The following is a 12,552-nucleotide window of genomic DNA, read 5'->3' on the forward strand; positions in this document are numbered from 1 at the left end:
GCTGCTTTTTTTTTCTTTTCTTTTTTCCCAGAGTTGAAATCCACCCTGAAGATTGCCAATTTCAGGCAATTGAAGAGATAGATAAAAATTCACTACGAGAACTGCGCACCATCCACAAAAACGCATTCCAGGATGAGTTCCAGAACTGGAAAAAATGTTGGGAACATTGTATAAACAGAGGAGGGGAGCATTATGATGTAGACAACTCTGATTAAGTTGCAAGTAAAGCAATATATATTTTTTAGCTCGGTTTCTTTTTGGACAGACCTCCTATATTCCAAGACGCCACTCTGAACCATTCTAACATTGACTGAGAGTGTATATAATCTAAACTTACCGTATTTTCAACTGACCTTACTTAATGCAGCTTAGTCTGTTAGCAAAACCTAGTGAGACCTATGAAACCTGAAGTCAATAGTAAATGAGCCATAAGTTTACTACTGAGCAACAATTTATACACAGCATTTTGACCCAGTGAACATACAGCACTGCAACAAAAAGTCTGACTAATACTTGGAAAGGATAATTGATACCGTACTACAGTGTTTCGCGTCTGGTAGAGAAATATGACTTTTTCCGTCAACAAGATTAAGGTGCTATAGCAACTGCCTTACTATGACCTTTAACAGGACAAAGGACACCTTTGATAGCTGCACTTATCCAACAACATCCAAGTCCTACATATTCCAAATAATGCCACTGGTCTTTGGACACATTCCTCAGAAACACCCCAGAAACAACAGACACTCACTAAAACTCACCAACCCTCAACACACCACCATGAGGTCTGGACTTCTATGGGTACAGCAGACTCGATGAAAGTGAATGTATAATGCTACTAAAACTCTGTGCTTGCAGTTTGTCAGATTTTATCTTTCAGAACGGTACAGTGACTCAGTGAGTGACACATTCACATAAACTGGATTTGCCCGCTCCGGTGGGTGGGGCAAAAATGTCCTGCATCCTAGCCTGCTGTTTTTTATATACGAGTAAAAAAACAAAAATGCAGTACTTTCCATCAGGTGATGCAGCATATTCACTAACTTAACTTTTAAAGTTAAGAGCAAAGTAACCAACAGATGACTGCATAAATTAACTTCATTTTTATTAGCAATGAAAAACGTAAGATTAATTCAACAAAACGAAAAGGCATTAAGGAAAGGTTTGCAGCCAAGCCTGACATAAATATTCGAGACACCGTGGTTTCATATTCTTTCATGTTTACCTTAATATCTCTTCTTATTAATCCGCTAGAGTAGGAATACAGTAGGTCTGTTCGGGATCATATTTGCGGTATAGCAGTATTAGCCTTTTTACTATGGTCCTTTCACCGCAAGAAGTCCGTTCAGGGTGGGGCCCACCTGGTGAATCACCTCTAGCGATGCTGCCAAATCAACCGTAGTACATGCCTCTCTCTCTCTCTTATTTCCCATCTATGTGCTATTTGAAATTGTTTTTTATATTCTGTTTATAATAAAGGAAGCTATATAGTACATTGAGTATCACTTTTTAGAATTATAACAACGATTTGAATGAATTCTATGACACGTGGCAGTGCTTTTTTCCCATGTTGCCACGCCGAGGTCGGCGAGGGACCCAGGGTCAGAGAGAGGATTAGGCCTACAGGGGAAACCTCTTAAAAATAAAACGTGCCTAGACTTTTACCTCATAGGTGGTGTGGAAAAAAAGTTGAAAATAAATAATAAATATATACAATATACATATATAATATATATATATATATATATATATATATATATATATATATATATAGAGAGAGAGAGAGAGAGAGAGAGAGAGAGAGAGAGAGAGAGAAACAAGTGGGATGGGGGTAGGTAGGGAGAGTGATAATCCGATAATTGGTGGTCAAATTGGCAACGTCGCACTCGGGGAAATCCCAACTTCTGCCACACCCTGAACGGACTTTTTGCTGCGAAAGGACCATAATACTCCTTTTGAGAGAAGAAAAGCTTTATGTCGGATGGTCATAGAACCAGCGGATCCTTGTGATTTCCATACCGTCATCACTTTGGCTCTATTACTCTGTCTATCTATCTATTGCCAGACCCCTCAATCCCGTTCGGGGTGGCCACAAACAAATCGCCTCCACGTCGCCCTGTCCCTCACCATTTCACTGCCCCGCTCCCAAATCACACACCCCTCTCTCATATACCACTCAATCCCATCCCTCCATCTCATCCTCGGCCTCCCCCTCCCTCTTCCCCTCTCCACCTCACTCACATACACTCTCTTCGTCAGTCTTTCACCCTCCATCCTCTCCACATGGCCAAACCACCTCAGTGTGTTCCTCATAATGCTTCCCATCACATCCACATCCACACCACAATGCTTCTTTATATCCTCATTTGTCAGCCTGTCTCTCCATGTGACTCCACAGGCTCCTCTTAAATAACTCATTTCCCCTGCTCTCACTCTTGACTTGTGTCCTTCCAGCAACGTCCAAACTTCACTTCCATACGTTAGAGTTGGTATCACAATACTGTCATGTAGAAACTTTTTCACTTCCATGCTCACTTCCATGCTTCTTATCACTGCTTTCAAGGAACCAGCAACCTTTCTTCCCTGCTGTACACTTTCAAGCACTTCACCCTCCAAACCTCCATCCTTACTCATCACACTACCCAAGTACTTAAACGTACTAACATTTTCCAATTCCTCACAATCCAACCTTGCTGTACATTCACTGACTTCACCTCTCTCAAAGACCATCACTTTACTCTTCCCTACATTCACCTTTAGGTTCCGTTTCTTACACACTCTCCCAAACTCATCCACCGAGCCTTGCAGCTCTCTTTCGTCTTCACTCAACAACACAGTATCATCTGCAAACAACAGTACAGGGAGTTTCCAGACACTACCTTCTCTCACCAGGGCCACTCCAACATCCACTATCCTACCTTGTACCTCTTTTATTACCCCATCCATGTACAGATTGAACAACCATGGAGACATGACACATCCCTGTTTCAACCCAACCTTCAAAGAGAAAAATTCACTCAGTTCACCATCTACACGCACTGCAGCTTTAGCACCGCCATACATACTCTTCACAGCATTCAAAAACTTCCCATCTACTCCATATCTTCTTAATACTTTCCACAATCCTTGTCTATCCACCCTGTCATATGCTTTCTCCAAATCCATGAAAGCTGCATACAACTTCTTTCCCTTCTCTAGAAACTTTTCCACTAAAGATCTATGAAAGAATATCTGACCTACACAACCTCTTCCCTTCCTAAAGCTTCCCTGTTCTTCGCCAACTAATTCCTCTGTTCCTTGTCTAACTCTGTCAATGAGTATCCTACCATACACTTTTCCTATTATACTAAGAAGACAGATGCCCCTATGATTACCACACACTTCTTTTTCCCCTTTTCCTTTGTACAAGGGAATAATTATACCTGACTTCCAATCCTCCAGGACTCTACCTTCCTCCTAGGCCAATCTGCACATTTTCCACATCAATTCTACTACTATCTCTCCCCCTTGTTTCAGGATTTCACCACACACTCCATCATTTCCTGGGGCTTTCCCCAATTTAACTCTCTTCATTGCTTCCACAACTTCTATCCTACTGATTTCTTCCTGTCTTCTCACCTCCCTCCTTCTCCCAGCCATTCCCCAGCCACTTATACTTGCATTACTTCCATCCTCTATGTTCAACAGTTCCTTAAAGTGTTCTCTCCATCTGCTCACTTTTTCTCCCTTCTCCACTAGTAATCTACCATTTTTATCTTTCACTCCCCTGCTAACTTCACTTCCACCCTGTCTTACTCTTTTCACCTCTTTCCAGAACAGTTTCTTACAGTACCTCCACTTTACACTCAAGTTCCTTCCAAATTCCTCATCCGCTCTCTTCTTACTCTCTCTTACTAATCTTTTCACCTCTCTCTTTCTTTCCTCTCAACTTCTTCCACGCCCCTATTTCTCATCCATTCATTGTATGCTTTCTTCATTTGTGCCACAGCCTGTCTCACCTCTTCATTCCACCACGCTGTTCCTTGCACACCCCTCCGTCTTCTCTTCATCTCACACACCACATCACATGCTGCACATATTTCTTCTGTAAATATCCTGCACACACCTTCCACGTCCCCCATCTGCTCCAATTCATATTTGCCCAATCGTTCCTCCACTTCTCTCTTATACTCTGCCTTTTTCTCATCCTCTTGTAACCTTTCCACTCTCCTTACAAATACTCTTTCTTCCCGTTCTTCCCTTCTTCTATTTCTCCATCCTAATTGGATCTTGATTCTGACCACCAAGTAGTGGTCAGGAAGTCCACTCCCCCAACCTCTACAAGCTCTTGCATCCATTACACATTTTCGCATCCTTTCATCCACACATATATAATTAATCATTGCCTTCCTTTCATTCAGTTCACCACCCACCCTTCTCATCACTCGCCATATACACCTGTGGATCATTTTGTGCCTGAAGAGGGTATTGGCTATCACCAACCCCCTCCCAGCACAAATGTCCACTAACGCACTCCCATTCTCATCTATCTCAGCAGGCACACCCCACTCACCGACTATTCCATCCACCTTCACATTCCCTACTTCACCATTCATATCACCGATCAAAAACTTTCTCTCATTCCTTCTAAACTTTTCCATGCACACTTCCACATTTGTCCAGAACTCTTCTCTCACTCTGCTTGCACGATCTTGCGTTGGCGCATACACACACACAATCGCCCACATTTGTATTCCAGCTTTCAATCTTACCCACACCCCCCCTGGTGGGAACCGCCTCGTCGTGGTGGGGGGGCTTGCCTGTCCCTGTGACCTGATGAACGAGACTAGAGGGGGCTTCGGCCCCTGCTCCGCCCCTCTTGGGAGGAGAGGGCTACCCATGCTAGCAAGGTCGTCAGTGAGGGACCAGACTAAATGGTTCCCTGAGTTAGGCAGCCAGTGTGGGTCAACAGTGCCCCCCGCCAGAGGGATCACCTTCTGAGGTTGTCCTGTGTTGGATGGTTGGGTGTCTGGGCTGGGTTGCGCTGGGGAAGGGGGTCTTAGCTCCTCCGTGGGCAAACTTTTGGATCATGTGGGGCTTCTTTTTAAACCGAGAAGCCCCCATGGGGACGAGTTACCCCGCTTGCGGCAGCCAGCGCTCGGTCCCCTTGTATTCCCAGTAGGCGGTTGCTCCTGGCCCCTGGAGCCATTTATTACCAACCCATTCTATATGGATACAAACACTGAAAATACCATTGGTCCTCGAGGGGAGGTCAGCCAGACCCTCGAGACGTCACCCTCTCGTCGTGATGGTGGTTCTTTGCAAGTGCAGACTGGAGCTCACACTCCTGCTGCTGCTAATAATGATGCTGGTAGACCCCGTGGGTTATCTATCAAGTCTTTCGAGATTTCTTACAATCTGGATACGCTTAAGCTGATTAATGTGTTTACATCTCTTTCCTACTGTGCCATTCACTCTCTTTTCAAACCGTTTGGAACAATTGTTTGTATCCGTCTAAGATATTATGATGACTGTAGGTCCAATCGGTGTTACGTGACCTTTACTTCTGGTAGTGCTGCCAAAGCCGCTTTTGAGGCAAGGAATTCTCTTTCTCTAGGGGAGGCCAACTGTACTGTTGAGCTGATCCAATCAAACAATGTAATGGATTGTGAAAATGACTATTGCTCCAACATCTTTGATGATGCTGAAGAGCGAGTTCCTAAGGTGCGCCACGCCCCCACACCTTACTGGTTTGTGGCGTATTATAGAGAAGGGAGAGGAAACTTCATCCACGCTGTTAGGTATCTAGAGAAAGAAATTGGAGTGCTTCCTGAGGGTAACCTCAAGAAGTATGGTAAAGGAGTGTTAGTTCGAGCAAAGGATCTGACACAGGCCATGATGCTCCTCCATCTACCTTGCCCTTCTGATGGCCTCTTTGAGACCATCAAACCTCATCAAACGTTCAATTACAGCAAAGGGCGTGTCTGTAATCAGGATTTGTATGCTTTTTCAGAAGATGACATTCTTGATTTGTGCCCTGATAATGTCCAGCGTGTATCGAAGATCAGAGGAAATAGCAACATGATCATTTTCACCTTTTATAGTTCTTATCTCCCAGATCGTGTTAAAATTGGCCCTCTGTCCCTTCATGTAAAACCTTTTGTTGACCGTCCCCTGCAGTGTTACTCATGTTATGAGTTTGGTCACGGGAGGAAGAACTGTACAAATCGTTCCCAGTGTGGTCATTGCTCTGCCCTGGACTCACACCCTGCTACTGAGTGTGAGTCAGATCCCTATTGTTTTTACTGCAGGGAGGCTCATTCCCTATGTTCTCGACGATGTAGGAGGTACCGCCTTGAGCAAGATATTCTTCAGTTGGCTAACTCACAGTTCATTAGCCTGGGTAGTGCCAGACGGGAACTTCTGTTTAGACAAGAGAAGGATGGTGGGGCTAAGACATATGCCTCCTCCCTCTGCCCTAATTCTTCCAACTCCACATCTGGTTTGGCTTCAGCACGTTCTCACCTTCCTCAACCAACAAAAGTTTCTTCCCGCTCTCTTCCGATTGCTTCTTATACTGTTCCTGTCTGGAATAAGTTTTCCGTTTTGTCAATCGTGTCAGATAGGCCCTCCACAGCATCCTCATCTCAAAGACCGGAAACATTAACTACAAGAGTTCATGCCACAGAGGTCCATGCCCCCATGGATTATCCAACAAGAAAACCTAAAATATTTAAGTCGCATCAGAGGCACCTTGGACGCTCATGTGAAACACTTGACTCAACAGGCATTCATCCTAGCCCGTCATTTGTCTCTGTTGAATCATCGGCTGCCCGCTCTGTTGAGTCCTCGGAGTCTACAAAGACAACCACACACATACGTTCTCCGACTAAGCAATCTCCAAGTTTTCCATCTCAGTCACACCAGAAACGTCCCCGAGGGTCTACCAAGTCTCTTGACTCAACGGACGTTCCACCTAGCAAGATTCCTCTGGGAGTATCAGATGGCCATCAGCAGAAGACACCCAAATCATATATGAAACCTGTTCCTAATAGAGAGAATAAATTAAATGCTGCTAGGCCTACCTTTTCTTCAGAGTCCCGTGTGAGAGTCCCGGCTACTGCACCAGGTACTTCAGCACGAGTGCTGGTCTCCCTCTCTGGAGGCTCGTCAGGGCCCCTGCATTCCCGCAAAACTGTTGATGTACCAAGTAAAGTTGATACCGGGAACTCCAATTCTTGGACTCCCCCAAAACCCCGCACTAAATAGTCATCTTCAAGTTCCTCCAGTGGAACTGTCGAGGTTTGCGTGCTTCCTGGGAGGAACTGCGTGTTTTGATCTCCCAGTTCTCTCCAGCGAGCATTTGTCTCAGGAGACGATAATGGGAGACTCTGTTCATCTCAGTCCTCCTGGATATAGAGCTTTTTACTCTGATCTTCCTGTTGAAAGCCACCACAGTGGCACGGCAGTACTAGTCAGAGATGATGTGCCTTGTAGCAAGATTCAAATCAATACTCCACTACAGGCCATTGCCATCAAAATTTTTAGAAATCGATCCTACACGGTGTGTAGTATTTACCTTCCACCCAGTGTTCCTGTCAAGAGGGGGGATCTCGTTCATTTAGTACGTGATCTCCCCTCTCCCTTCCTTTTATTAGGGGATTATAATGGTCGCCACCCTCTGTGGGGTGACGGCATGGCTAACCCCAGAGGTGTTTTACTTGCTTCTTTTATAGAGGAAGAGGGGTTAGGGGTTTTAAATTCAGGGGATATGACGCATTTCCATAATCAGACCAGTACTTTTGCTGCCATTGATATTTCTCTCTGCTCTTCAAATGCCCTCTTAGATTTTAACTGGCAGGTCTTGCCACATTTATATGGCAGTGACCACTTCCCTATCATAGTGGAGTCTACAGCATGGGAACCAATGTCTCGTCCTCCCCGGTGGCGCTTAGATAGGGCTGATTGGAAGCTTTTTACAGAACTTAGTTCCCCTGATTACTTGATAACTGATTTTAGTAGTACTGGCGAGGCTGCGACATATTTTACGGATTTATTACATTCTTCTGCTCTCCAATCCATCCCCAGGACATCTGGACGTTTTCCCAGACGTCCTGTCCCTTGGTGGAACAGTGATTGCTCTGCTGCTGTGCAGGCGAAGCGTTCCGCCTTCTCCCGTCTTCGGCGGCATCGTGGGGACCCCCAGTGCTTGGATGCCTTTCAATGGGTGTGAGCTCATGCTTGGCGGGTCCTAAAGAGTGCACAGCAAGAGTCGTGGAAAGCTTATGTCTCCTCAATTACAACAAAGACTCCACTCATACAAGTGTGGAATAGAGTGCGCAATATATCTGGGAAGTTCACAGCCCCTCCTCCTCCTGTCTTGTCCCATGCTGGTATGACGGTGGCTGCTCCTGAGGTGGTTGCTGACATATTTGCCGATCACTTTGCTAGTGTCTTCAGGAAGGATCCTACCTCGCCAGTGGCATACCAACGCCGAGATTTGGAATCCCGAGGTGTTAACTTTGCTTCCCTCAGCGGTGAATCTTATAATGCCATGATTCATCTCCGGGGCAAGATGACATCCCATACTCCTTTTTACGTCACATGCATGATGGGGCTTACACATTTTTATTTGACATTTATAATTTAATTTGGAATACCGGTGATTTTCCCTCTTTTTGGGGTATTGCAGTAATTATCCCCATCCCAAAGCCGGGGGAGGATCACCAGCAGGTGACCAATTACCGTCCCATCTCCCTGACCTGCATTTGTAAATTGCTTGAAAAGATGGTCAATACCAGACTTATGTGGTATTTAGAGAGAGTCAATCACTTGTCGCCTGTACAATATGGTTTCCGGAAAATGCGATCCACAACTGATGCTCTTTTATCCTAGGAATCTTCCATTTGTGAAGCATTCGCCACTAATCAGCATCATGTCACAGTATTTTTTGACCTAGAGAAAGCATATGACATGGCTTGGTGCCACAGAATTTTACTTCATCTCTACAAGTTCGATCTCCACGGCCGACTCCCAACTTTTATTCAGCAGTTTTTATCCCATCGATTTTTACGGGTGCGGGTCTGGGGCGTGTTGTCCGAAGCTCGTCCACTTGAAGATGGCGTGCCCCAAGGAAGTATACTTAGTGTCAAACTTTTTGCCGTGGCTATAAGTAGTGTCATCAGTGTACTTCCGGACGGAGTTCGTGGTTGTTTGTATGTGGACGACCTGTCAATCTCCTTCTCAGCGGCTAGGATGCCTTTAATTGAAAGAAAGTTTTTGGCTATTAATAGGATTTCACGGTGGGCTGATATTCATGGATTTCGTTTTTCCGCCTCGAAGACTATGGCGATGCACTTTTGCCGTCTTCATGGAGTTCACCCTGACCCAGACCTGTATCTTAATGATAGAAGAATCTCTTGTGTGGAGGAGACTTGCTTTCTGGGTCTCATATTTGACAGCCGACTGACGTAGATATCACATTTTCGTTACATCAAGACAGCTTGTATGAAGGCTCTGTCACTTCTGAGGGTTCTGGCTCATACCTCTTGGGGAGCTGACAGGCAGACACTCCTCCTCTTGCACCGGTCTCTTGTCCTATCTAAACTAGAATATGGATGTGAAGTTTACTCTTCTGCTACGGAGGCTCGCCTTCATGTGTTGGACTCTGTACACCATGCCAGTGTTCGCCTGGCAACCGATGCATTCCGAACATCTCCCATTCCTAGTTTACTGGTCGATGCTGGCATCCTTCCATTGAACTTACGCCGTCAATCCCTACTATTAAGGTGCTGTTACAGAGTGCACCATCTTCCAGAATCTATTTCCTGCATAACGTCTCCCGTGATTCACATTCTTTACAGTATATTGCCTGTCCGAGCTTCCCTAAGCCTTTTGGGTTCAGGGTTGCATCTGTTATGGAGGAGTTATCTATACCTTCCTTTCCTGTATGTCCCCACCGATTTCCTACGGTCGGTTACTGGAAGTTTTCCGCATGTGTCTGTCTGTGGCCCCTCTATTACCAACAAACACTCTTTACTGCAGTGTCAGTCCCATGCTCTGTTTTTGGAACATTCCTCTACACATTCTGGCTGCACCCCAGTGTTCACTGATGGCTCAAAGTCAGATGCTGGAGTTGGGTATGGTGCCGTGTTCCCCTCCTTCTGTAGGAGCGGTAGCCTCCCTAGGGTTGCTTCCATTTTTACAGCAGAACTAACTGCTCTTAGTTTAGCTCTGCATATTATTTTTACTCTTCCCGTTTCGTCTTTTACAATTTTTAGCGACTCCCGTAGTGCGCTCTTTGCACTAGAATGTTTTACACCTTCACATCATCCCCTTGTTTTATCACTTTTTGAGTGGCTTTACCCACTGCAACGTAGGGGTTACCAGGTTACATTTTGCTGGGTCCTGGCTCATGTGGGAGTTACGGGGAATGAGAATGCTGACAGGCTAGCTAGGGAGGTGGCCACCCGAGCTCCTCCCCAAAGCCCCGTGCCCTTTAGATACACGTTCTCCTCCCTCCGGGTGACAGTCCAGGACAGTTGGCAGTGAAGGTGGGAGGCCATTGGTCCCACCACCAAGATGGGGGAGATTACGAGAACTGTTTATCGTCCCTGGACATATGCTAGTGTCCAGGGGCGATGCTCAGCAACTGCCTTGACCCGTCTCCAGACAGGTCACACACGTCTTACACACAGTTACCTCATGTCCGGGGGTGTTCAGCCTTACTGTGATGACTGCTTGGTCCCTCTGACTGTGCGGCACTTGCTGGTCAAGTGCCTGAGTCTGGGGGACCTGCGCGAGCGTTACCTCTCCTGGTGTTGGGGTGCTGACGGTGCCTTCCGTCTCTCTCTGATTCTGGGAGAGTGGTGTCCCTCCCCCGGACATGAGGTGCTGTGGTTCGTGGAGAAGGCTGGCGTCCTCCATCAGCTATAATCTTAGCTTTTCTTTTTAACTTTTAAATTATTTTGTTTCTAATGCTCTTTTATTCCTGCCATTTTTGACGGTTTTTATTGTTTGTAATATTTTTATTCCTCTTTCTGTTTTTATTTATTCATGTGCCACAGTTTTGCTTTCTTTTAACATTTTGTAGCGGCACCATATGACCGCGATGTTGCGGCCCCCCCCCCTTTTTTTTTTCATCAATCAATCAATCTTACCTACACAATCCTTGACCCAACTGATCCGTACTCTCTTATGCTCTTCTTCCATCTTTTACTCACAACTATACATACTCTTTCTTTTGCCCTCTCATTCTCACCTACTCCTGCACATATACCCTATCCATACTCCCATTCTCTCACACTCTCACCTCTCCATTTCGTTTCAGTTATTCCGCATACATCAACTTTCGTACCCTCAATCACCTGGACAATCTCTCTCTCTTTCACCTCATCATTCGCTCCCCTTACATTCCACGTTCCGATTACCATGTCCTTTATCCGGTCCTTGGTCATCTTTTGGTCAGTCCTTGTCCGAGGCTTATTGTTTGTCTTTTTAGTTAGTTGTTTTCCGGGGAGGGCTACTAACCCTCCGCCAACCCTTTTAGTCGCCTTTTACGACAAGCAGGGATACTGGGAGAGTATTCTTGAACAAAACCCCCTTACCCCCAGGGGTTATTACTCAAGGGAGAAAAATCCATGAAATCAAGTCATCGTTTTCATTGTCAATATGTACTTACAAACGAACAGGTGAAGTCCTCCGGCTAAAACGCCGGAACATAGGGGTTCAAACGATTGCAGTAATCTTTGAAAAGATTATTTCCAAGTACTTCACACTGATTACATTACCATGACTTTTATATTGTATGAACTCAGTATATCAAGCTTATAACAAAAGTAGTCACAATGCTTTATTGATTCACAGTATTTCGGATCGTCTTAGTCCATCAATAGGTGAGTACAGCAAGATCCAAAAAATAAACATTACCGTATTCAAAGATAGAAGAAATGGATCCCTCAATGGTTAAAAAAATATCATCTTAACCTACATGCACAGGACAAATACCCTAAAATAATAATAATAAGACTGCATATAAATGCCAAAATTAACAATACACAACTTACGTGCATAAGCATGTAAATAACAATACAGAACTTACGGGCTTAAGCACGAAATTGTGTATTGTTATTTTTGACATTTACATGCAAGCTTATTATTTTTAGGGTATTTGTCCTGTGCATATAGATTAAGTTGATATTATTTAACCATTAAGGGATCCAGTTCTTTTATCTTAAAATACGGTAATGTTTATATTTCGGATCTTGTTGTACTCACTTGATGATGGACTAAGACGGTCCGAAGTATTGTGAATCAACAAAGATGGATTTGGTCATCGCTCTGGTGCGCCTGTTTATTTTCAAGATTACATATATACATCTAATATATATATATATATATATATATATATATATATATATATATATATATATATATATATATATATATATATATATATATATATATACGTTAGGGTGTTCAGAAAAGTCGAACCTTCAGGAACTTGAGGGCCAAAGTGCTTATTCAGTTCCACTACTGGTGGGAACTACACCATACTTTGCAATTTTTCTCTGG

This window comes from Coenobita brevimanus, chromosome 15, assembly GCF_032717465.1.
Source record: "Coenobita brevimanus isolate Jiangsu-jjx chromosome 15, ASM3271746v2, whole genome shotgun sequence".
NCBI lineage: Eukaryota > Metazoa > Arthropoda > Malacostraca > Decapoda > Coenobitidae > Coenobita > Coenobita brevimanus.